Source organism: Schistocerca americana, chromosome X (assembly GCF_021461395.2).
Source record: "Schistocerca americana isolate TAMUIC-IGC-003095 chromosome X, iqSchAmer2.1, whole genome shotgun sequence".
NCBI classification, from domain to species: domain Eukaryota; kingdom Metazoa; phylum Arthropoda; class Insecta; order Orthoptera; family Acrididae; genus Schistocerca; species Schistocerca americana.
Genome location: NC_060130.1, coordinates 575,748,938 through 575,771,622, shown reverse-complemented (window position 1 = coordinate 575,771,622; position 22,685 = coordinate 575,748,938). Strand labels below are relative to the sequence as shown.

General features: G+C 45.2%; 1 protein-coding gene and 1 pseudogene across 1 annotated transcript in view; one reads left to right on the top strand and one right to left on the bottom strand.

Moving 5' to 3' along the window:
• Positions 1–15,073: 15,073 nt before the first annotated feature.
• On the bottom strand, positions 15,074–15,191 carry LOC124557075 (annotated as a pseudogene).
• Positions 15,192–20,333: 5,142 nt separating this feature from the next.
• The window catches only part of LOC124555720 (cytochrome P450 4C1-like), a 258,545-nt gene continuing 256,193 nt past the window's right edge, over positions 20,334–22,685 (top strand). Inside the window, exon 1 of the mRNA XM_047129727.1 lies at positions 20,334–20,461. The gene's annotated coding sequence lies outside the window, so the exon portion shown is untranslated. The remainder of the gene's footprint in view (positions 20,462–22,685) is intronic.

The window sequence follows — 22,685 nt, the reverse complement described above, 5'->3', positions numbered from 1 at the left end:
TAACACTTCCTATTTTCATCGGTATATTATTCATGTGAACTTATTTAAAGACACTACCGAAAATATAAATTATTCTGAATCGATAGAATTTTAATTCCACTTCCGTAGCTAAATCGTCAGCATGTATGCCGCTATGTGGAGTATCCAAGTTCGATTCCTGGTTTGTGAGGGGGGACATTGTAAAGAAGTTTACTCAGCCTCTTGATGCCGATCGAGGAGCCACTTGAGTGAGAAGTAGCGGTTACAACGCTTTGGGAAGGGCGGTGTGCTGACCTCATGTCGCCGGCCGTTGTGGGCGAGTGGTTCAGGTTCAGGCGCTTCAGTCTGGAACCGCACGACCGCTACGGTCGCAGGTTCGAATCCTGCCTCGGGCATGGGTGTGTGTTATGTCCTTAGGTTAGTTGGTTGACTTAGTTCTAAGTTCTAGGGAAGTGATGACCTCAGATGTTAAGTCCCATAGTGCTCAGAGCCATTTTTTTGACCTCATGTCTCTCCACAAGCCACCCAAGTGACGCCATTGACCGAGGATGACACGGCGGCAGATCGGCCCAAGCACCAGCAGATGGACCTCGAGCTCCACATACAGCGGTTGGGCAAAAATATGGAAACACCTCGAGAAGTGGATGCTTGAACATAAACGCAGATGTTAACTAAGCCTGCAGTTTGCACTGTTGTATTTGACCACGAACGGAAACTGTGAAATGTTCTGAATACGCAGGAATTGTCAGTCTTTGTCAGAACAGTGTTCTGTGTAGTTGTGAGTGCCTTATGTCGGAGCTAAGTGAATTCCAACGAAGGCAAATTGTTGCTGCTCGTATAGTGTGCTCTTCTGTAAACAAAGTAACCGAAGTGTTTGTTGTTTCAAGAGGCACCGTATCGAAGAGTTATACCGTATATAGGGAAAGAGGAAAAACATCATCCGCTAAATCACAAAGCGGACGAAAGTGTGGGCTGATGATCGTGACAGACGATCACCGATGAGGCTTGTGACGAAAAATAAGAGGACAACAGCTGCAAAAGTCACTGCAGACCTGAATGTCACCTTCTTGAACCCTGTCAGTATCAAAAGTGCTGTCATGGTGACCTGGAATTCCAGAAACACTCGTCAGTGATGCAAATGTCCGTAACTGAAAAGCGACTAGGGGTAGCCGAGCGGTCTAGGGCGTCTTGTCACGGTCCGCGCGGCTATCCCCGTAGGAGGTTCGAGTCCTCCCTCGGGCGGAGTGTGTGTGTCGTCCATAGCGTAAGTTAGTTTAAGTTAGATTAAGTAGTGCGTAAGCTTAGGGACCGTCGACCTCAGCAGTTTGGTCCCATAAAGCCTTACCTCAGATTTCCAATTTTTCCGTGACTGAAAAACGTTTAGTCTACCTAAGCCATATATGCAGTACTACGGAGCAATGGAAGAAAGTCATGTTGCCGAGTAAGTCTTGTTTTACACTACTTCCGTCATCTGGCAGCGTTTAAGTCCAAAGAGTGAAACAAGGCGGGGTTCGCTGATAACTTGGGCAACCACATCGTGGTATTACGTAGGCTCCAAGATTACTATGCAAGGTCGCGTTGCAGCGAAAGATTGTGTGACCATTTTGACTGATTAGTAGATCTCATAATACAATGTTTGTTCCCCAATGGTGACACTGTATTCCAAGACGACGGGCCTTATTCACACAGCTCGCATCGTCCACCGCTGGTTTTGTGAGAACGAGGATGCATCGCCCACAGCCACCAGATCTCAATATTACCTATCCTTTGTGGTCTGCTTTGCAGACAAGGGTGCGTGAGAGCTACCCACCTCGATCATTGTTACCTGTATTTGTCACTATTTTGCAGGAAGAATAGTATAAGAGTCCCTTAAGGACTATACAGAAACTATATTTATCCACGCCGTGATGACTGAAAGCTGTTTGGAATGCTAGCTGTTTTCCTCCATCGCATTAGGCATTTTAATGTGTTTCCATACTTTTTTATCCACCCCCGCATGTGCAGTGTACTTGTGTGTTGTTGTGAATGTTTATGGTAGTGAAGGAATGCCGAGTGGTTGGAACCCAATGCGGAAACATAGCATATTCCTTTCGATTATCACCAAGCGAACTACCGATCTTAATGTCGCCATGTGACGGATGGATCACCACCGACGGTGTTAGTGGCCTTTCCTCATAAGACAGTAACGATATGAGCACAATATAACTTAACACAGTTGGAGATGTAACACGACGAACCAAAACTATTGGCCGATACCTCTTCTCTTTACTGGCGAATACTGACGATGAAAATTTCTTTCGTAGTCAGGAGTCGAATCAGATGCTACAGAATGGACCTAGCGCACTAGCGTTCGTTATAAATCATCAAAACCCTACGATGTAAAACAGGAAAATTATGGTGTTATAGTTTTGTTCACACAGATTTTTATAGGAGTCGTGCTGTGTGTGTTTAGTTGAAACTGATGACGTCCATCCCATTCTTTGTCTTGAACAATTCAGAAGCAGGAATTCATCACAACTCAGTTAAAGTTTATATGTAGTCTGCTACTTCATTTCTTTTTATTAAGGAACTGGCGGCTGGGTTCAAACGTGACCCTACTTATTGTGAAGATGATCCACGTGAAGGACTCCGAAAACTACAATCAGAGATGAAAGTACCAAGGAGGAACACAGGATAATATTAGCCGATCGGGGTATGAAATACACACATCAAAAAAAGTTTTGCATCACCCCAGCTCCTAGAACTCCTGAAGATAGACGTCGACTGTGGATATTGTATCAGACACAGTTCCTTTGACTGTTCAGAGGGCCGACCGGAGTGGCAGTGCGGTTCTAGGCGCTACAGTCTGGAACCGCGAGACCGCTACGGTCGCAGGTTCGAATCCTGCCTCGGGCATGGATGTGTGTGATGTCCTTAGGTTAGTTACGTTTAAGTAGTTCTAAGTTCTAGGGGACTGATGACCTCTGAAGTTGAGTCCCATAGTGCTCAGAGACATTTGAACCATTTTTGAACTGTTCAGAGATGTCACTAAACCTGCCCAAAGATGTAAACAACCACGCATGAGCAGCGCCTATTAGTCGGAGGGGGTCCGACAGCCGACCAGTTCCAGTCATTCGACCAGGAAGGAGGTACACGGCTCGTGTTCTCTGTAGTTCAACCATGCCCAGACGGTCAATACCATGGTTCGATCGCGTCCGCGTTGTTACTTTCTGCCCCTCAACAAGGGGCTGTTTATGGACGACGTGACCGACCAACCACTCTGAGGGATTTACACCGAATAGCCTTTGAGGATTGGGACAATCAGGACCAACAGTGCCTTGATGAACTTATGAATAGTATGCCACGACGAATACAGGCATGCATCAATGCAAGAGGATGAGCTACTGGGTATTAGAGGTACCGCTGTGTACAGCAATCTGGACCTCCACCTCTGAAGGTCTCGCTGTATGGTGGTACAACATGCAATATGTGGTTTTCATGAGCAATAAAAACAGCGGAAATGATGTTTACGTTGATCTCTATTCCAATTTTCTGTACAGGTTCCGGAGCTCTCGGAACCGAGGTGATGCAAAATATTTTTTTATGTGTGTAGCTAACGACTCAGATCAGAAGAAATGACGTGGTACGTTTTAAATCAATAATTAACTCCAAGAAAGATATGAGCGAGACAGTTGCCGAACTTGTTGAATGTACAATAAATACTCCCTCCCCCTCCCTCCCCCAACACAAAACCTCAGCAATGTGTGCTTGTAAGTATGGACGAAAAGAAGGTCCTCTAATCACGCCAGAAGTGAAACAGTATTCATAGCATTGAATGGGACTGATGACCTAAGATGTTAAGTCCCTTAGTGCTCAGAGCCATAGCAGTGATTGGAAGTTCTGGACCATACAAAGAGAAGCAGGTTCCACCTTCTCGATGGACTACTGTCAATGTTTCCTGGAATGCAAAACATGTTCTTACTATTTACTATATTGCAAGAGGCAAACAACAACTGGTGAATACTATGCAAGTCTTCTATCCCAATTTAATGGAGACATTGCGTCGGAAGAGGACTGAATTATAAAAGAAAACAATCAATTTTCATCAGGCAATGCTGCTTCTCACCATGATACTTTGGCAACGGCGCACCTAAGGGATTAGAATCACTCATCTACTCTTACTCTCTGACTCACCTGTCCCCACAAAGCGTAGTCGATTTTTGGCTTCTTCAAGTGGCCTCTTACACAGTATTCTGTCTTCGGCATCTTCTTCCCTTGCTCCCTTATCCTGCAGATCATTGGCAACCTGGTCTCTCCATCTCATTCTCAGTCTGCCTAGAGGTCTTCGTCCTTCCGGTTTATTCTGTGGGACTTCTCTCTTCTGTGTACATGGCCGGTCAATCTTAGTCTTCTTGTCTTGCCTTCTGCAAATACATCTGGTTCATAGTATAGCTCCCTGAGCTCCCTGTTCTTTCTTCTTCGCCATTCTTCTCCCTCATGGATTCGTCCAAATATCTTTCACAGTATTTTATTTTCAAAAACTTTTGTCTTTCTCTCCGTGTATTTATCTATTCTCCATATTCCGCCCCATATAGTAATACTGATTTGGTTGTGCTTTTTATGTATTCCTATTCGGTTCCTCTTGATAATTTTTTAGATGACAGTAGTTTGTTGAGTGAGTATGATGCTCTGGAAGCAGCTTTGATCCACGCCTGTATTTCTTGCATCGCATCGTTTTTGTTGTTTACTACTATCCTCAGATTAGAATCACGGATTGTAAAAACATCCACTTCTTACACAATATTTGACACTTATTCACTTTTAAGTACTACTGCATCTAAATGAATTTAAACCTGCAGATGTGAAAACATTACTGCTTCTGCTCATCTCCTTAGTAGGTCTAGTGATGATGTGCCGATAAAGTGTCTACCACTTTGTTGATTCGGCCTATGGATCATAAGGGATCCTTACTTGTAACTGACTATGTAGACGCAAGCAACTTAATGAATGTATGGTTTCCTTCACTGCTGAAGATAATGACCACTGAAACTCAAACTGAGCCAGTAGCTGTAGCTGAAAACTCATAGAATAATCTTTTGTGCAGCAAAGGAACAGAAGATTCAGATATCCAAGATACATTTGGAACTACAATCACAGAGGATGTTCGAGACTGGATGAGTAAAAACGCAAAAAAAAAAAAAAATTAGCAACAAAATCCTGAATAAGGACGAAATAGTGGACGATGCGCATAGAGTTTCCAGCGAAGAAGAGGAAGTCAATTATATTAGCGAATGTACGGGTAAGAAATCAACATTAACACTGTCAAATGCATGACAGAAATTGGACACACTTACCAACTTTGAAAGCTACTACTACCTGTTCTAATTTAACCACACTACATAGCCAGTAATGATTCCGACATTAACACTCTGAATGTGTTCCCTTTTGTATGAAATTTGACTCATGAATGGACAACAACGTGATCTGGCTACAGTTAATGAAACAGGAGGTAGTAGGAAAAATTCCAAAGTCCGATGGAACATACAACGTTGCCTTCAACATAAATTAAAGGAAGTTATATTGTAGCCGAGACCTTCAGCCGTCTTAATAGAATCAATCAGTATTTATGTGCCTGTCCTTGGAGGGATGAGGCGTGCCATCACAGATGTAATTGGATTTTTTATGTCCTAATTCCTAACGGCGAGAAAATTATTCCCCAGAATACAAAGTCGAAATGTATTTATTGCTGCAGCAGGTGTCTTGAGGGTCTCTGCTACTCTCACTTATCTTGCCTTGCTGGAAACAGCATATACGAGAGTAAAATTCCATGTCTCCTGAGAGCAGTATATTTTAAGTACGTTGTACTCGCACCTAGTACTAATACGAACAAAGGATAAGTGAGCACAAGTGCCAATGAGCATGAAAATTCGTAAGACTGAGAAATAACTACAGGAAAAAAGTAATTCACGGGAGATTTTAGATTAACTTCAGTTATTTTTCCAAAAACAGACACAAAAATTCATGAAGAGAAGATAAAAATGTCATCCCATGGACAACCACATATTAAGAAAAATCAGAAAAATAACCCTATTTACTTAAACTGAGGTGACAAAAGTCACGGGATACCTCCTAATACCGTATCGGACCTCCTTTTGCTCGGCATAAAAAAAATGGTTCAAATGGCTCTGAGCACTATGGGACTTAACATCTGTGGTCATCAGTCCCCTAGAGCTTAGAACTACTTAAACCTAACTTACCTAAGGACATCACACACATCCATGCCCGAGGCAGGATTCGAACCTGCGACCGTAGCAGCCGCGCGGTTCCGGACTGCGCGCCTAGAACCGCTAGACCACCGCGGCCGGCTTGCTCGGCATAGTGCAGCAATTTGACGTGGCATGGACTTAACAAGTCGATAGAAATACCTGCAGAAATATTGACCCATGCTGACTCTATTGCCGTGCATAACAGCGAAAATGTTGCCAGTGCAAGATTTTATGCATGTGAACGAACTGACCTCTCGATTACGTTCCATAAATGTTCAATGGGATTCATGTCGGGCCATCTGGGTGCCAAACCATTCGCTCGAAATGTCCAGATTGTTCTGACATAGCCCATTGTCAGTCGCAAAAATCCCATCTTTGTTTCGGAACATAAAGTCCATGTCAGTCCGGAACCGCGCGACTGCTACGGTCGCAGGTTCGAATCCTGCCTCGGGCATGGATGTGTGTGATGTCCTTAGGTTAGTTAGGTTTAAGTAGTTCTAAGTTCTAGGAGACTGATGACCACAGATGTTAAGTTCCATAGTGCTCAGAGCCATTTGAACCATTTTGAGCCATAAAGTCCATGAATGGCTGCAAATGATCTTCAGGTAGTCAAACATAGCTATTTTCTGTCAATGATCGGTTCAGTTGGACCGGAGTTCCCAGTCAGTTACCAAGTAAACACAACCCACACCGTTATGGAGCCACCAGAAGCTTCCACAGTGCTTTACTGACAACTTGGGTCCATGGCTTCGTGGGGTCTGCATCACACTCGAACCCTACCATCAGCTCTTACCAACTGAAATCGGGACTCACCTAAGCAGGCCACTGTTTTCTAGTCGTCTAGGGTCCAACTGATATTCTCGGGAGCTCAGGAGCGGCTGTCGTGCTGTAAGCAAAGGAACTCGCGTCGGTCGTCTGCTGTCATACCCCATTAACGGCAAATTTCGCCTCACTGTCCTAATGGATACGTTCGTCGCTCATCTCATACTGATTTTTGCGGTTACTTCACTCAGTGCTGCTTGTCTGTCAGCACTGACAACTCTACGCAAACGCCGCTGCTCTCGGTCGTTAAGTGAAGGCCGTCGGCCATTGCGTTGTCCGTGGTGAGAATTTATGCCTGAAATTTTGTATGTCTGCCACTCTTGACACTGCAGATCTAGGAATATTGAATTCCCTAACGATTTCCGAAATGGAAATGGAAATGTGTCTAGCTCCAACTACCATTCCGCTTTCAAAGTCTGTTAATTCCCGTCGTGTGGCCATAGTCACGTCTGAAACCTTTTCACGTGAATCACCTGTGTACAAATGACAGATTCGCCAGTGCAATGCCTTTGTATACCTTGTGTACGCTATACTACGCCATCTGTGTATGTGCATTCCTCGCAATAGTACGAGGGGCGTTCAAAATGCAACACATTTTTTTCTCGTCCAGTCTCAGTTGATAAAATGCGGAATTTGTTGTGGAACATCGTAGAATATTCCCACTTTGTCTCCTATAGTTGCTGAAGCTCCGATAGGAGGCAGCGCTATGTAGGCATCAATATGGCGGTTATTACGGTGGTGCGTCCCAAGCAGGTAGTTGTCACTGAGTTTCTTTTGGCGGAAAACCAAAGCACTGCAGATATTCGTAGGCGCTTGCAGAATGTCTGCGGAGACACGGCAGTGAACAAACGTACGATGAGTCGTTGGGCGAGGCGTCTGGCACCACTGCAAAAAGGTCGTACAAATCTGTCTGATCTCCCGTGTGTTAGCCGTCTGCAACTAGTTGTGACCCTTGCAATTTTGGAACGTGCGGACACTCTCATTCGAGGTGATCAACAGATCACAATAAAACACCTCTCTGCTCAAAAGGACGGCTCTGTTGGTAGTGCTAACATACTAGTACACCATTTGAGGTACTCAAAAATGCGTGTCCGAATCTCACGCCTTCCTACTTCCCTCTGTTTGGCCTAATGGAGGATGTTCTCCGTGGGAAGCCGTACGTGGATGATGGGGAGGTTATTGATGCACCAAGACTTTTGCACCGACGTCGACCAATCGAGTTGTACTATGCGGGCATACAGGCCCTCCCAGTACGTTGGCGTAAGGCTGTCGTATTGACTGGAGATTATGTTGAAAAATGGGATTTTGTGGCCAAAACAGTGGGGAATAATGTGATGTGTTGGAATCCTCAATAAAACCAACCTGCTCTGAGAAGCAAATGCATTGCATTACTTATTGAACGCCCCTGGTATTTAGAAAGAGGAAATGTAACGTGAAAGACGAACTGTATCCGCGGATGACTCACTGAAAAACAGATATTGGTTCTTGCATATTCAAATGTGACACGACCTTAGCATTGTTCACATGAATACACGAGTGCAAAAACATGTCCTGCAGCAGCACCTGAAAAACCATGTGTAAGGGCGTACTGAAAAGTAATGTCTCCGAAAGCTTTTTAAATAAAACAACCGTTATTAACATTCTACCGCTATATTCTTCATGTCTACATATTTATTTCTCAACATAGCTATCCTGGAACGAACACATTTCTCACAACGAGAGTCCAGTTTGTTGGTACTACCACTGCAGAATGTTTGAAATTGTTGACGGGCCACAACTTCACCGCTGCTTGCACCGATTCATCACTATCAAAGCGAAGTCTTCGATGGTGTTCTTTAAGTTCTGGAAAGAGATGAAAATCGGGAGGAGCCAAGTCGAGACTGTGTGGAGGTTGATCGCTGACAGTGAACCCAAAGAGTCGAATTGTTGCAAATGTCGCAGAGCTCGTGTGTGGTCTGGCACTGTCATGGTGAAGGAGAGGGTGCTCCATGTGTAGACGAACTTGTCGAATTCGAAACTCACTTACATAACGCTGTTTTTAACGCACCGACATAGTTCCGTTAAACACCGCTATGTTACACGCTACAATTCGAAGCCCTCTAGTGGCAGAGTGCTGCGAATATGTAGGCATGAAGAATAAAGATGTAAAATGTCAATAACGTTTGTTTTATTTAAAAAGCTCTGAGTTTTTTCACACACAACATTTGGAGACATTACTTTTTAGCGCGTCCTCGAAACGTGGAATTATACCAATACAACGCAACCGAGTAAATGTCTCACCGATAATGCTAGACGATGCAGCTTGGTAATACTGATCTCAAGTAATTTACAAGACAGAATTCTAAACTTCACAAATCGCGAGCAGGCAGTAGTATGTCATCTACGTCCAGCACAGACCAGACGAAGAGGAAGAATAGAACAGGCCGCTCTGCCCAAACGAACTTGAAGCTGAGCGCCAAGCAGCCTGATTGGATGATAAGGCACCGTGCTCAAAGTACAGTGTGAAGTCATCCTTTTTCACTCCTCAACAAAAGATAAGACATCTGCAGCAGACGATAACGTGGACTATAAAGTCCTTGAGTCTTGCGAGTGTTTCGCAGCTTGAGCAGTGATACTTTACGTGAAAGACGTTTTTAACAAATGTCTTTCAACTTTGTAGACATTAATCTGGATAACCTCACTCGGAAGGAGATGTGACAACAGGCGATAAAAGAACAATGAACAAAAGAGTCTCAACCAACCTTCTTTAAGCTATTATCAACATCAAAATATTTCCATGGCATCAACATTAGGTACTAGTGCCACTTTGTCTGCTCTCGACCATATCATTATAAATCCAGATGACAGTACAAAATAGCCGGTAAAGCAAGCACCATTCTACAGTAAAGGTAGCATATAAATTTCAGGCTTTCATTTTTGAATACATACGGTAACGTATATGTGCAGTAGTGTATACATAAAGCTTGTTTAATAAAATCTTTAAGCCACTATCAACAGATATTGGGGATAGAAATATCCCATCGGTCCAAAAAGTTTCGGGATTGGATTAATAAAAAATACATTACCGTTTGGAGAAAGTGGAACAGCAAGACCTAGAGATGTTATCACAATTAACTTTATTCCACCGGTTAGGACCATGACACTAGACAAATGATTACTTTTACGGATCTGTACATGTGCTGTGATTGTGGGAATTCGGTACGGAGTAGCGCCACCACCTGCTGCAATCAGAACCGCTAGACGTCGTGGCATGAGATCAAAGATCGCCTGAATATGATGCTGGGGAATATTCTGCTACGCCGTTTGTAGGCGCTTTCACGAAGCATCAACTGTTGCTGCAGGGAAATCTGAGCGAATAAGTTGCCGACTGAGGCATCCCAGACATGTGCGATGGGCATCAGGTCAGGCAAACGGGGAGGCCACGGAAGCAATTGTACCCATAGTTCTTTGAACGAAGCTTGCACATTCCTCGCCACATACGGCCGGTTGTTGTCCTGCTGAAATATGGCATCTAGAACGACTTGCAGGGGGTGCAATGCCTCTGACTGTAAACCGTCCATGATGTGGCGGTAACAGTGACTGCCCTCAAAACGTAGGAGACGAAATTACGTGTCATGAAAACTGGCGCCCCAAGCCATGACACTTGGCGTTTGTCCGATATGCCGCTGAACAATGCAGTCTGTCCGACTGCGTTCACCACCGCGGCGTCGAACGAGTATGCGGCCATCACTGTAGAGGCTGAAGCGGGATTCGTCCGGAAGCACTACATTTTGCCACCCATCACGGGCCGGCCGGAGTGGCCGAGCGGTTCTAGGCGCTACAGTCTGGAACCGCGACCGCTACGGTCGCAGGTTCGAATCCTGCCTCGGGCATGGATGTGTGAGATGTTCTTAGGTTAGTTAGGTTTAAGTAGTTCTAAGTTCCAGGGGACTGACGACCTCAGAAGTTAAGTCCCATAGTGCTCAGAGCCATTTGAACCGTTTGAACAACCCAGCGCGATAATGTCGGCGTTCACGTGTCAATTGTAGTCTGTGGCGTTGGTGGGTTCTGGTCAGTGGAAGCCGACATAATGGCATGCATGCCACAAGTGCAACTCACAGAAGACGGCGACGAACCGTCGACGTAGACATGTGGCGCACGGGGTAGCCACGCGGTCTGCGCCTTTTCACGGTCCGCGCGGCTCACCCGTCGGAGGTTCGAGTCCTCCCTCGGGCATGGGTGTGTGTGTTGTCCTTAGCGTAAGTAAAAATTAGATTAAGTAGTGCGTAAGCTAAGAGACCAGTGACCTTAGCAGTTTGGTCCCATAAGACCTTACCACAAATTTCCAAAATTACCACGTAGTCATGTCCACATCCGTCGCAGAGCTCCAGCGTTGTTCCAGCACTGTGGGAGACGCTGTTGTGTCCGTAACGGCCGAGAGAATAAGCTGGCGGTCATCTCGCTCAGTAATCACAATGTGTCGTCCAGTACCCCGTCGGCATTGTGTAAGGACCCCTTCTCTCCACTGTTTCCACGCCTCACTATCGAAGCAGCGTGCCATGTACGAGACGCAATGGCACGGTTGCTTACAGGTTTCCACTTCGCATGACGGTTCCGCATCGACTGAGCGTTGTGAACACTGACCTGTCTGGTCAACCACAAGAGGGCCCTGTGGGGTCTACGTGCACACCACCACCTCTCTGTCATTTAAATCACTTATTATGGTTCCGCTGCTCGACACGTCCTCTTATCGTGGTGCGTTGCAAACCATTGCTTCTGAGTGTTTCACTTTTTACAAACAGTAGTCTAGGTAAACGTTAAATTGGTGGTTTTAATGTTACAGGTGTTCTACATAGCCCCCCCCCCCCCCCCCACCTAAATTGAGTACTACGCACAAAAATGCTCATGTGAAATTGTATGAAAAGTCCTTTTTGGGATGTTGTTCAACATACATGTCTTATTGGCTCGAATGACAGTTATGTTGTCAAATCATTGACCCATCATTCGAATTTCTGCACTTTGTCGTTTTGTGATCGGTTCATGTGATAACACCAAGTGTCGTTAACCGTGATAGTTTTCTGAAAAGCAGAATTGTTGCATTCAGCATTTTAATTACGTCACGAAGGCGTCCATGAGTCATTTTTGTTCCAGATTCAAAGTGTGCAGGATCAACTTTGCAAACAATTTTCTCTACGTCGAAACATTCTGTAGAATGTTCTGATCTCTTGATTTAGAGATTTTGCTCGAATGTCGGAACTTTTTGGATGGGCGCCATATTGTCGTGGATAAAAATCAGGTAGCAGTGCCTCTTTTGTTGCTGTGGATCATACACTGAAGAGACAAAGAAACTGGTACACCCGCCTAATATCGTGCACGGCCACCGCGAGCACGCGGAAGTGCCAGAACATGATGTTTCGTGGACTCGACTAATAGCTGAAGTAGTGCTGGAGGGAATGGACACCATGAATCCTGCAGGGCTGTCCATAAATCCGTAAGGGGACGGGGGGGTGGAGATCTCTTCTGAACAGCACGTTGCAAGGCGTCCCAGATATGCTCGATAATGTTCATGTCTGGAGAGTTTGGTGGCCAGCGGAAGCGTTTAAGCTGAGATGAGTGTTCCTGGAGCCGCACTGTAGCAATTCTGGATGTGTGAGGTGTCACACTACCCTGCTGGAATTGCCCAAGTCCGTTAAAACGCACAATGGACAAGAATGGATGCAGGTGATCAGTCAGTCAGACAGGATGCTTACGTACGCATCACCTGCCAGTCATATCTAGACGTGTCAGGGCTCCCATATCACTCCAACCGCACACGCCCCACATCATTACAGAGCCTCCACCAGCTTGAACAGTCCCCTCCCGACATGCAGGGACCATGGATTCATGAGGTTGTCTCCATACCCGTACACGTCCATCCAATCGATTCAATTTCAAACGAGACTTGTGCTACCAGGCAACATCAGTTAGTCATCAACAGTTCAACGTCGCTGTTGACGGGCCCAGGCGAGTCATAAAGCTTTGTGTCGTGCAGTCATCAAGGGTACACGAGTGGGCCTTCGGCTCCGAAAGCCCATACCGGTGATGTTTCGTTGAATGGTTCTCACGCTAACACTTGTTGATGGCCCAGCACTGAAATCTGCAGCAGGTTGTGGAAGTGTTGCACTTCTGTCTCCTTGAACGATTCTCTACAGTCGTCGTTGGTCCCGTTCTTGTAGGATCTTTTCCAGCCGCAGCGATGTCGGAGATCTGATGTTTTACTGGATTGCTGAGATTCACGGTACACTCGTGAAATGTTCGTACAGGAAAAGTCCCGCTTCATCGCTACCTCGGAGTTGCTGCGTCCCATCGCTCGTGCGCCGAATATAACACCACGTTCAAACTCACATAAATATTGACCACCTGCCATTGTAGCGGCAGTAACCAATCTAACAACTGCGCCAGACCCTTATTGTTTATACAGGGTGTTACAAAAAGGTACGGCCTAACTTTCAGGAAACATTCCTCACACACAAATAAAGAAAAGATGTTATGTGGACATGCGTCCGGAAACGCTTAATTTCCATGTTAAGGCTCATTTTAGTTTGTTCTTCCACCTACGCTCAATGGAGCACGTTATCATGATTTCATACGGGATACTCTACCTGTGCTGCTAGAACATGTGCCTTTACAAGTACGACACAACATGTGGTTCATGCACGATGGAGCTCCTGCACATTTCAGTCGAAGTGTTCGTACGTTTCTCAACAACAGATTCGGTGACCGATGGATTGGTAGAGGCGGGCCAATTCCGTGGCCTCCACGCTCTCCTGACCTCAACCCTCTTGACTTTCATTTATGGGGGCTTTTGAAAGCTCTTGTCTACGCAACCCCGGTACCAAATGTAGAGACTCTTCGTGCTCGTATTGTGGACGTCTGTGATGCAATATGCCATTCTCCAGGGCTGCATGAGCGCATCAGGGATTCCATACGACGGAGGGTGGATGCATGTATCCTCGCTAACGGAGGACATTTTGTACATTTCCTGTAACAAATGCCGGCCGAAGTGGCCGTGCGGTTAAAGGCGCTGCAGTCTGGAACCGCAAGACCGCTACGGTCGCAGGTTCGAATCCTGTCTCGGGCATGGATGTTTGTGATGTCCTTAGGTTAGTTAGGTTTAACTAGTTCTAAGTTCTATGGGACTAATGACCTCAGCGGTTGAGTCCCATAGTGCTCAGAGCCATTTGCACCATTTTGAACCTGTAACAAATTGTTTGAAGTCACGCTGGTACGTTCTGTTGCTGTGTGTCTCCATTCCATGATTAATGTGATTTGAAGAGAAGTAATAAAATGAGGTCTAACATGGAAAGTAAGCATTTCCGGACACATGTTCACATAAGATATTTTCTTTCTTTGTGTGTGAGGAATGTTTCCTGAAAGTTTGGCCGTACCTTTTTGTAACACCCTGTATATAGGAGTTGCTGACTCCAACGCCGTATTCTGCCTGTTTACACATCTCTGTATTTGAATGCGCATGCCTATACCAGTTTCTCTGACGCTTCAGTGTACTGTAAATCCAAATGATAGCAGAAAATAACTGTTAAAGTTCATACCATTCTACAGAAAATATGACACATAAACTTTCAGCACACTCCAGACTTTGTTTTGAATATGTATAGTGGTTTTATGAGCTGTGTCGAGGCCTCGCACTAAACTGCCAGCAGTCAGTAACACAGACTGGTTATACGGGCAACGGACCTCTCTGCAGACGACAGACACTAGAGGACTGTGCTCCTCCATGTCACCAATTGGCAACCATAGTGCCGTTAGAGGTCATGGCCCCACGGAAATTTTCAGTCCTGCTGTCCAGCACTTCGTCTTCAGGCCACAAGTGGCCTATCGGGACCATCTGACCGCCGTGTCATCCTTCAGTTGTGGATGCGGATAGGAGGGGCGTGTGGTCAGCACACCGCTCTCCCGGCCATTATGATGGTTTTCTGCGACCGGAGCTGCTGCTATTCGGTCGAGTAGCCCCTCAATTGTCATCACGAGGCTGAGTGCACCCCGAAAAATGGCAACAGCGCATGGCGGCCCGGATGGTCACCCATCCAAGTGCCGGCCACGCCCGACAGCGCTTAACTTCGGTGATCTCACGGGAACCGGTGGATCCACTGCGGCAAGGCCGTTGCCAATCTTGCTGTCCACGTGACCGAAAATAGTAGCGGCAGTATCCTAGAGCATGGGCAGTACTGAGGCTGGCGCTCGGCCACGGTGGGCCAGTTCACTCCATGTGAGTTCCTGGGCCAAGCGCCAGTTGTAAAAGCATTCCAACAATTATTATCCCACTCTGGAGCCACGGCAGTGATGACGTCGTAATCCACATCAATCTTCCCATCCAGACGCTACCAGCATAGCCCCTACGCTAATGAGACATAGCTCCGTCGCCATGACTTGTAAACGGGCTTCATAATATCCGTTATTGTTTTTATCATCGCTTATGCCAAGCTCAAACTCAAATTCATTAATTGAGGACTTTAACAGTTGCTCGTCCAGGACAGAGTTCGATTGTGGCACTGTTAGCATATGGAGCTTGACATTTACAAAGTTCCTTTGCCACGCCCTTTCAATCTGTCTACGTTCATTCCATATTCAAGAATTGACTTGTGTTAAATCACCGTGTTTAGAATTAACTCTTATCAGAGACAACGTCAGACCTTAGTCCTTCAGTTATTATTATTATTCATTAAATGTTAAAGAAGAGGTTTGTGTTCATTTACTGTATTGAGAATTAACTGTCAGCCGGGACAACTACAGGCCTACGGCTCTCAGTAAAATCCATCGTTTGTTTATTGTTCACACAGGGGCACTTGATTGTGGAACTAACTTTCAACGTACAGTGATAAGTACAGGCATTCTGCCTCAGATATCAGGTTGTGGTTGCACTTTCAAGAGGTTTCTGCAAGTTTTTATGATTGTGTTTAAACTAACGTCAATCAGAGAAGTTATTTTCCTTTTTATGATACAATAAGCTTCATTTTCATTGCACTCCTGGGTATTCTTCCTTTGGTGGACATATTAATTGGTGACGAGGTATTCTTTCGAGGTAGTTCTCACACGCGTGCTCTGACCCTGGTAAACAGTGTTTTGACGTGTGTTAGCCCACTTTCAAGTACACTTGCAGTTACATTGCTTCCAGCATGGCGGAGTCGACGAATGTCTTTTCCAAAGTGTTGTGTCGTTGCTGCACCAGCAGATGAAGTTCACCCACGCAATCCTGATCAAGAGACTGGCAGCAGTTTCCGTGACGTCGCAGGAGTTGTACAACCACCTCCGATAAACCCCGACGTTGCTTTCTCCTTCTGGCGTGGCTTCGGTGTATTTGGTCAGTATCTTCATGACACCATTCCCGCCGCTGCTCCAGAGACAATCGCCGCCAGACAGAACAGTCGCAGTTTTCTCCTTGTGACCCACATTTGCACCTTTGTCCGCAACTGTCCTCCTGCATACTCCTTCACTCGATGTTTTCCCGCACACCTCCATAGCCTCGCCTGTTCCCTTCCACATGGTCCCGGTCGTGCCTAATACATACACGTAAAATTTTTCTCTTTTCATGTGCCTATTCCACGCACGCAATTTCTAAGTCTCTTTTCTATGTCTCACCTATGCACGCATTTCTACTTCTATAGCCACCTATACACTGTGGACAAAATCCTCTTCAAATTCAAGTGCGGTTCACCCAGCTTCGTGAGGTGCTCACCTGATGCAATCTGGAGGCCACCAGACCGCAAGCAGCTGCAACACCTGGATGTCCAGGCCTACTGGTCTCAGCAGAATGAGTCCTTCCACTCAGCTTCTAATCGTCTACCTCCATGCTCCGTCCATACCTTTAACTCCCAGTTGTCCACGCTACACTGCCATCACGCTTTGGACGAGGCCCTGTTGGCGGACGACATTGAAATCATTATCAATACATCTACTATGCCCCCGGTGTCATATGCCGTTATCGGATCAAAATCGATATCGCCTTTCTGAGTTTATTAATTTTTTTTCAGCGGTGTACATAGCTGGATAATTTGCGCACCGTGAGTTACGCTGCGTGAAGAGATATACACAGCTTGAAACTGTAATACATGACTTACTGTGTTAAACCTTTAACACAAGACTATAATTCTTAGTGAGTATATGACAGCATTTGAAATTTTTAAATTCGTTCAATAAGTACAAGAAATATTGAAAATGAAACTATTGTTGCCCAGGAAACTATGAGATAATTAACCTGCAATTTGATTGTTAGCCACTGAGTAACACATATTAGAGATGTTTCACTACACAGGTGAATCAAAAGTAACTGTACAAACTTCGTGGGTGTAATGTATGCCTTAAAATAAGAGTAAAATATTAAATAAAGCTTTGCTTGCAATTGCTTTATTTTCGAGAGGCGCGGACGTGGAGGGGCTTGGTGGTTAACGTCCAGTCGACAATGAGGTCATTAGAGACGGAACACAAGCTCGGATTAAGGGAGAATGGGGAAGGAAATCGACCGTGCCCTTTCAAAGGAACCATCCTGGCGGTTTCCTGAAGCAATTTAGGGAAAATCACGGAAAACCTAAACAGGACGATCGGACGCGGGTTTTAGCCGTCGTCCTTCCGAATGCCAGCTCAGTGTGCTAACCAAGGCGCCACCTCGTTCCGACTTATGATGCACAATGCCATTTGTTGTAGGATTTACATCATATATCAGTAAAGGCTTTTGGCATGTGTTGTTCGTCTGCATATCGACTGATGTTGCCTTGTACACCCCTATACACCACTATGTTGATTCTAGTTCTAAATGACTTTATATATTTGACTTCGGTCTGGTTCGCTGTACTCTGTGGCGTTGTGGGGCACTTGTGGAGGTGTAGGAACTCTCGTGTGGCTGCTGTACGACGATATTAACATCGTTTCGCAGTGAACATTTGGTGTGGTATGGTGCACAATCAATTACTCGGACCGCATGTCATTCCACAGCGCTTGACTAGCAAAGTCTATTGACAGTTTTTGGAACATGAATTTGGTGGTCTGCTTCATGTTGTCACGCTCGCTCGCGACACTGTACATTTCAGGCGGGAGGTAGCAGAGTATCTCAATGTTTCCAGAATGAAATTTTCACTCTCCAGCGGAGTGTGCGCTGATATGAAACTTCCTGGCAGATTAAAACTGTGTGCAGGACCGAGACCCGAACTCGGGACCTTTGCCTTTCGCAGGTAAGTGTTCTACCAACTGAGCTACCCAAGCACGACTCACGCCCCGTCCTCACAGCTTTAATTCCGCCAGTACCTCGTCTCCTACCACAGTTTTAATCTGCCAGGAAGTTTTATCGCAGTGTTGCTTATCGCGATAAGTGGAAAGGTCGTGCAGGCCCAGTCGCTTGGCCCACCATATCCCCCTGGACTTGTACCTTTGGAGTACTCTCAAGGAGCTCGTTCATGGTGTTCGTATCGATAATGCAGAAGTTGGACCATTATGGAGTAAGGGGAGTAGCTTACAATTGGTTCGCCTCTTACTTTAAGAACAGAAAGCAGAGGGTAATTCTCCGCAATATTGAGAGTGGTAGTGATGTTCAGTCCCAATGGGGCACTGTTAAGTGGGGCGTTCCCCAAGGGTCGGTGCTGGGGCCACTGCTGTTTCTTATTTACATAAATGGTATGCCTTCTAGTATTACAGGTGATTCAAAAATATTTCTGTTTGCTGATGACACCAGCTTGGTAGTGAAGGATCTTGTGTGTAATATTGAAACAGTAACAAATAATGTAGTTCACGAAATAAGTTCGTGGCTTGTGGAAAATAATTTGATGCTAAATCACAGTAAGACTCAGTTTTTAAAGTTTCTAACTCACAATTCAACAAGAACCGATATTTTGATCAGACAGAATAGCCATATTATAAGCGAGACGGAACAGTTCAAGTTTCTAGGCGTTCGGATAGATAGTAAGCTGTTGTGGAAAGCCCATGTCCAGGATCTTGTTCAGAAGCTGAACAATAAGTGACACTTCAACACGAAACGTAGTCTACTTCGCATATTTTCATACGCTTATGTCGTATAGTATTATTTTTTGGGGTAATTCTTCTGATTCAAAAAGGGTATTTTTGGCTCAAAAACGGGCTGTTCGAGCTATATGTGGTGTAAGTTCGAGAACCTCTTGTCGACCCCTATTCAAAAATTTGGGAATTCTGACATTGCCCTCACAGTATATATTTTCTTTAATGTCGTTTGTTGTTAGCAATATTAGCCTATTCCCAAGAGTTAGCAGCTTTCACTCAGTTAATACTAGGCAGAAATCAAATCTGCATGTAGAATGCACTTCCTTGACTCTTGTGCAGAAAGGAGTGCAGTATTCTGCTGCATCCATTTTCAATACGCTACCACAAGAACTCAAAAATCTTAGCAGTAGCCCAAACTCTTTTAAGTCTAAACTGAAGAGTTTCCTCATGGCTCACTCCTTCTATTCTGTCGAGGAGCTCCTGGAAGAGCTAAAAAATTAAGCAAATTCCAGTGTTACATTGCTGATTTTCTTCATTTAAACTTACGACTTGTCACCTGAATATGTTTTTTTATATTTCATTTTATCTGTTTCTAATATCGTGTTATAATTTCATGTATTGACTCGTTCCATGACCATGGAGACTTCTCCTTAATTTGGTCCCACGGAACAATAAATAAATAAATAAAAAATGTAGCACAACTACAGCAGCGAACTGGAAACGGGTGTGCAACTATGAAGAATGAAATGAACGGAGCCTTCAACATTCTGACCGTGGTAAGACGTCGAGCGCGTCACTGTCTTCGTCTACATGGCCATCATTTTGTAGTTGTGTTGAGTTTTTGGCCCATTTGTGACGTTGCTTTCTGACAAGAATTAATTTTGGGTTGCATTTATGGTCCCTACTCTGCTGCATAACTCTGAAATAAACAGTTTCAGACAAAACGTTATTTGACATTTTACGCTTATTTTGATGTATACATTACACCCACGAAGTGTGTACAGTTACTTTTAATTTTGCCTGTAAGTACAAAATCAAACAGCGTCAGTCTTCTATCTGGACATAGAGAAGCGTCCGAGAGGTCGCACTAGCGCTGACTTTCGTGTCCCGCCCGCCGCCGGCATGCGTGCAACGCGTCAGTAGCCCGATGACGTAAGTCAGCGGCGCGTTGCCTAATGTTGGCGTCGTTGGGTTAGGCCTCAGAACTTGACTTTCACCGCCAGAACTGTGTTACGGACACCGGGAAGCCGCTCGGGTTGCGTGACGGTCACTCGGGGCGGGGATGGTGGCGGCTAAATGACGGCAGCCTTGGAAGGGGCGAGGAGCGCCGACCCTGGCGGCTCGTATTTGGCGAGCAACCGCACGCACAGGCCGCAGTCTGCGCTGCGCCGCGCCGCCGGACCGCACGCTGCAGAGCTGCGACACGCCTCGCCTGGGTAAGCGCGCCACCCACCTCTGTAACGGGCATGTTGCGCGCCAGGGGCGCTTCTTAGTTTACCATTGCTGCCAATGGATCACTTAAAATTTGCATCCCGTTTATATTTCGTGAGCCGTTCGAGATATCGAAACAAAGGTTTTGGCAATTGAGACTGCGCACTGGGGAACGCAATTTTATTGCATGTTTAATCAACCTACCTCCTCAGATGGAGAGCACGATTATTCTCATATCCGGCACAATTTAACCAATGTCTCACAGACGTGGGTAATGATGATCGAGAAGTCCGGGTCTTGTACCACGCGATTTCCATCTTCTCGATAAACTAAAAGATCATCTGGGGGAAAGAGACTTTTGTGTGATTAGTACGTTCAGACAGCGGTTCTCGAACGGCTTCGTAACCAAGGAGTGGATTTCTATCATCAAGGAACTGGACGATTGATAGATAATTTCGATCATTGTTTAGAGAGACTTGGTGTCTATGTTGAAAAATAGTGTCATGTAGCTATGTCAGTTGGAGGTGTTTTACAGTATTCAATGAAAGTCACTTAGCTTTACTTTTAGAAGTTCCCTAGTAGCTTCACACATAAGGCGGTCATTTACTTTAACTACAACTTACTCTATTCGTGATTTCACGTCTTACTCCGGCGCACTGTCGCTCGCAGATTTTCGTACGGTTGAAATTCTTTAATATGACAGTGGAATGCAGCTAATTTCTTACGACTTTTCTCATTTCTCCTTTACGAAACGGCTAACAGTCTCTCCACAAGGTCAACTCTTTGTCACCCGCATCTACATCTACATATTTACTTCGTAAGCCACTGGCAGAACGTATATCGCACCAGTATTATCGATTTTCTCTCCTATTACATTCGCGTATTGAGAGATGTAAATGAATGTCTGGATGCCACAATCTGACTGGATATTATTTAAGTTTTCACACTACCCACACACAAACGCGCCGCCTCGGAAAATATCGTGGTTGCAAGTAATACTCTCCGATAAGTCTCCATTACAATAACCAGCGGCGGCCCATTCACTTACCTGGACACAATCGAAATTTTTATCGTGTCTGCAGTTGACTCTTCGTTTGAGATAACGCACTCCATTACCCCTGTCAAATAAGGCTAAATCCAGTTGCGAACTGGTGTAATGTCCCATACAAACATATTTTCTTTAGCAGCTGTGAATTTGGTACAAATTCGAACATTTCGAAAGCCTACACTTGTATGCAAAATTTAAGGACGAAAGTAACTTTCGCATCATGTGGACCTTCGAAGTAACTTAACTCAATGGCACTTGGACGATACATAGAAAGAACTGCTACTGTACAACGGAGAAGATAACTGAAAGTAATACGTAATGAGACGAACAGAAATGACACTTTTACACAAAGACAATAATTACACTGAAGTCACCACGTTTTATGATGGTACCCAGAACATTACAAAAGGATGGACATAGTTCTTAATAGAGTGCCTGATCATCACGGACGGTAATGCATGCCCTGCAACGTGCTCCCATTCTGGCTAAAATGTTGGTAAGGAGTTCTTGTGGTAGGGCGTTCCATTTCTCTACCAACTCGACTGACAATCGCTGGATAGTCGTTGGTACATTTGGACGTGCTGCAATTCGTCTCCCGAACCCATCCCACTCGTGCTTGATAGGATTTAAGTTGGGGGAGCGGACAGGTGAGTCCATTCGCCGAATATCCTCTCGTTCCAAGAGCTCCTCCACCTGCTCATTTCCATGTGGTCGCACATTTTCATCCATAAATATGGTAAAAATCGTTCAAATGGCTTTAAGCACTATGTAATTTAACATCTGAGGTCATCAGTACCCTAGACGTAGAATTACTTAAACCTAACTAACCTAAGGACATCCATGCCCGAGGCAGGATTCGAACCTCCGACCGTAGCACCAGCGCGGTTCCGGACTGAAGCTCCTAGAACCGCTTGGCCACAGCGCCGACCATAAATATAAAGTCAGGGCCAAATGCATCCCTGATAAGACCCACATAGGGAAGGAGTACAGTGTGAAGATAACGTTGAACGCTGAGTTTACCGTGTTCAAAGATTTAGAGGCCAGTATCCTGATGCAATTTCTTGCTATCACAACTAGACCACCCAAACGATCATGTTCGACATTTTTCCTGGGTGGATTACGTGCCATCAAATGGCGAGTGATGGGAACACGTAAAAATCCCAGGAACATTATCGAACGCG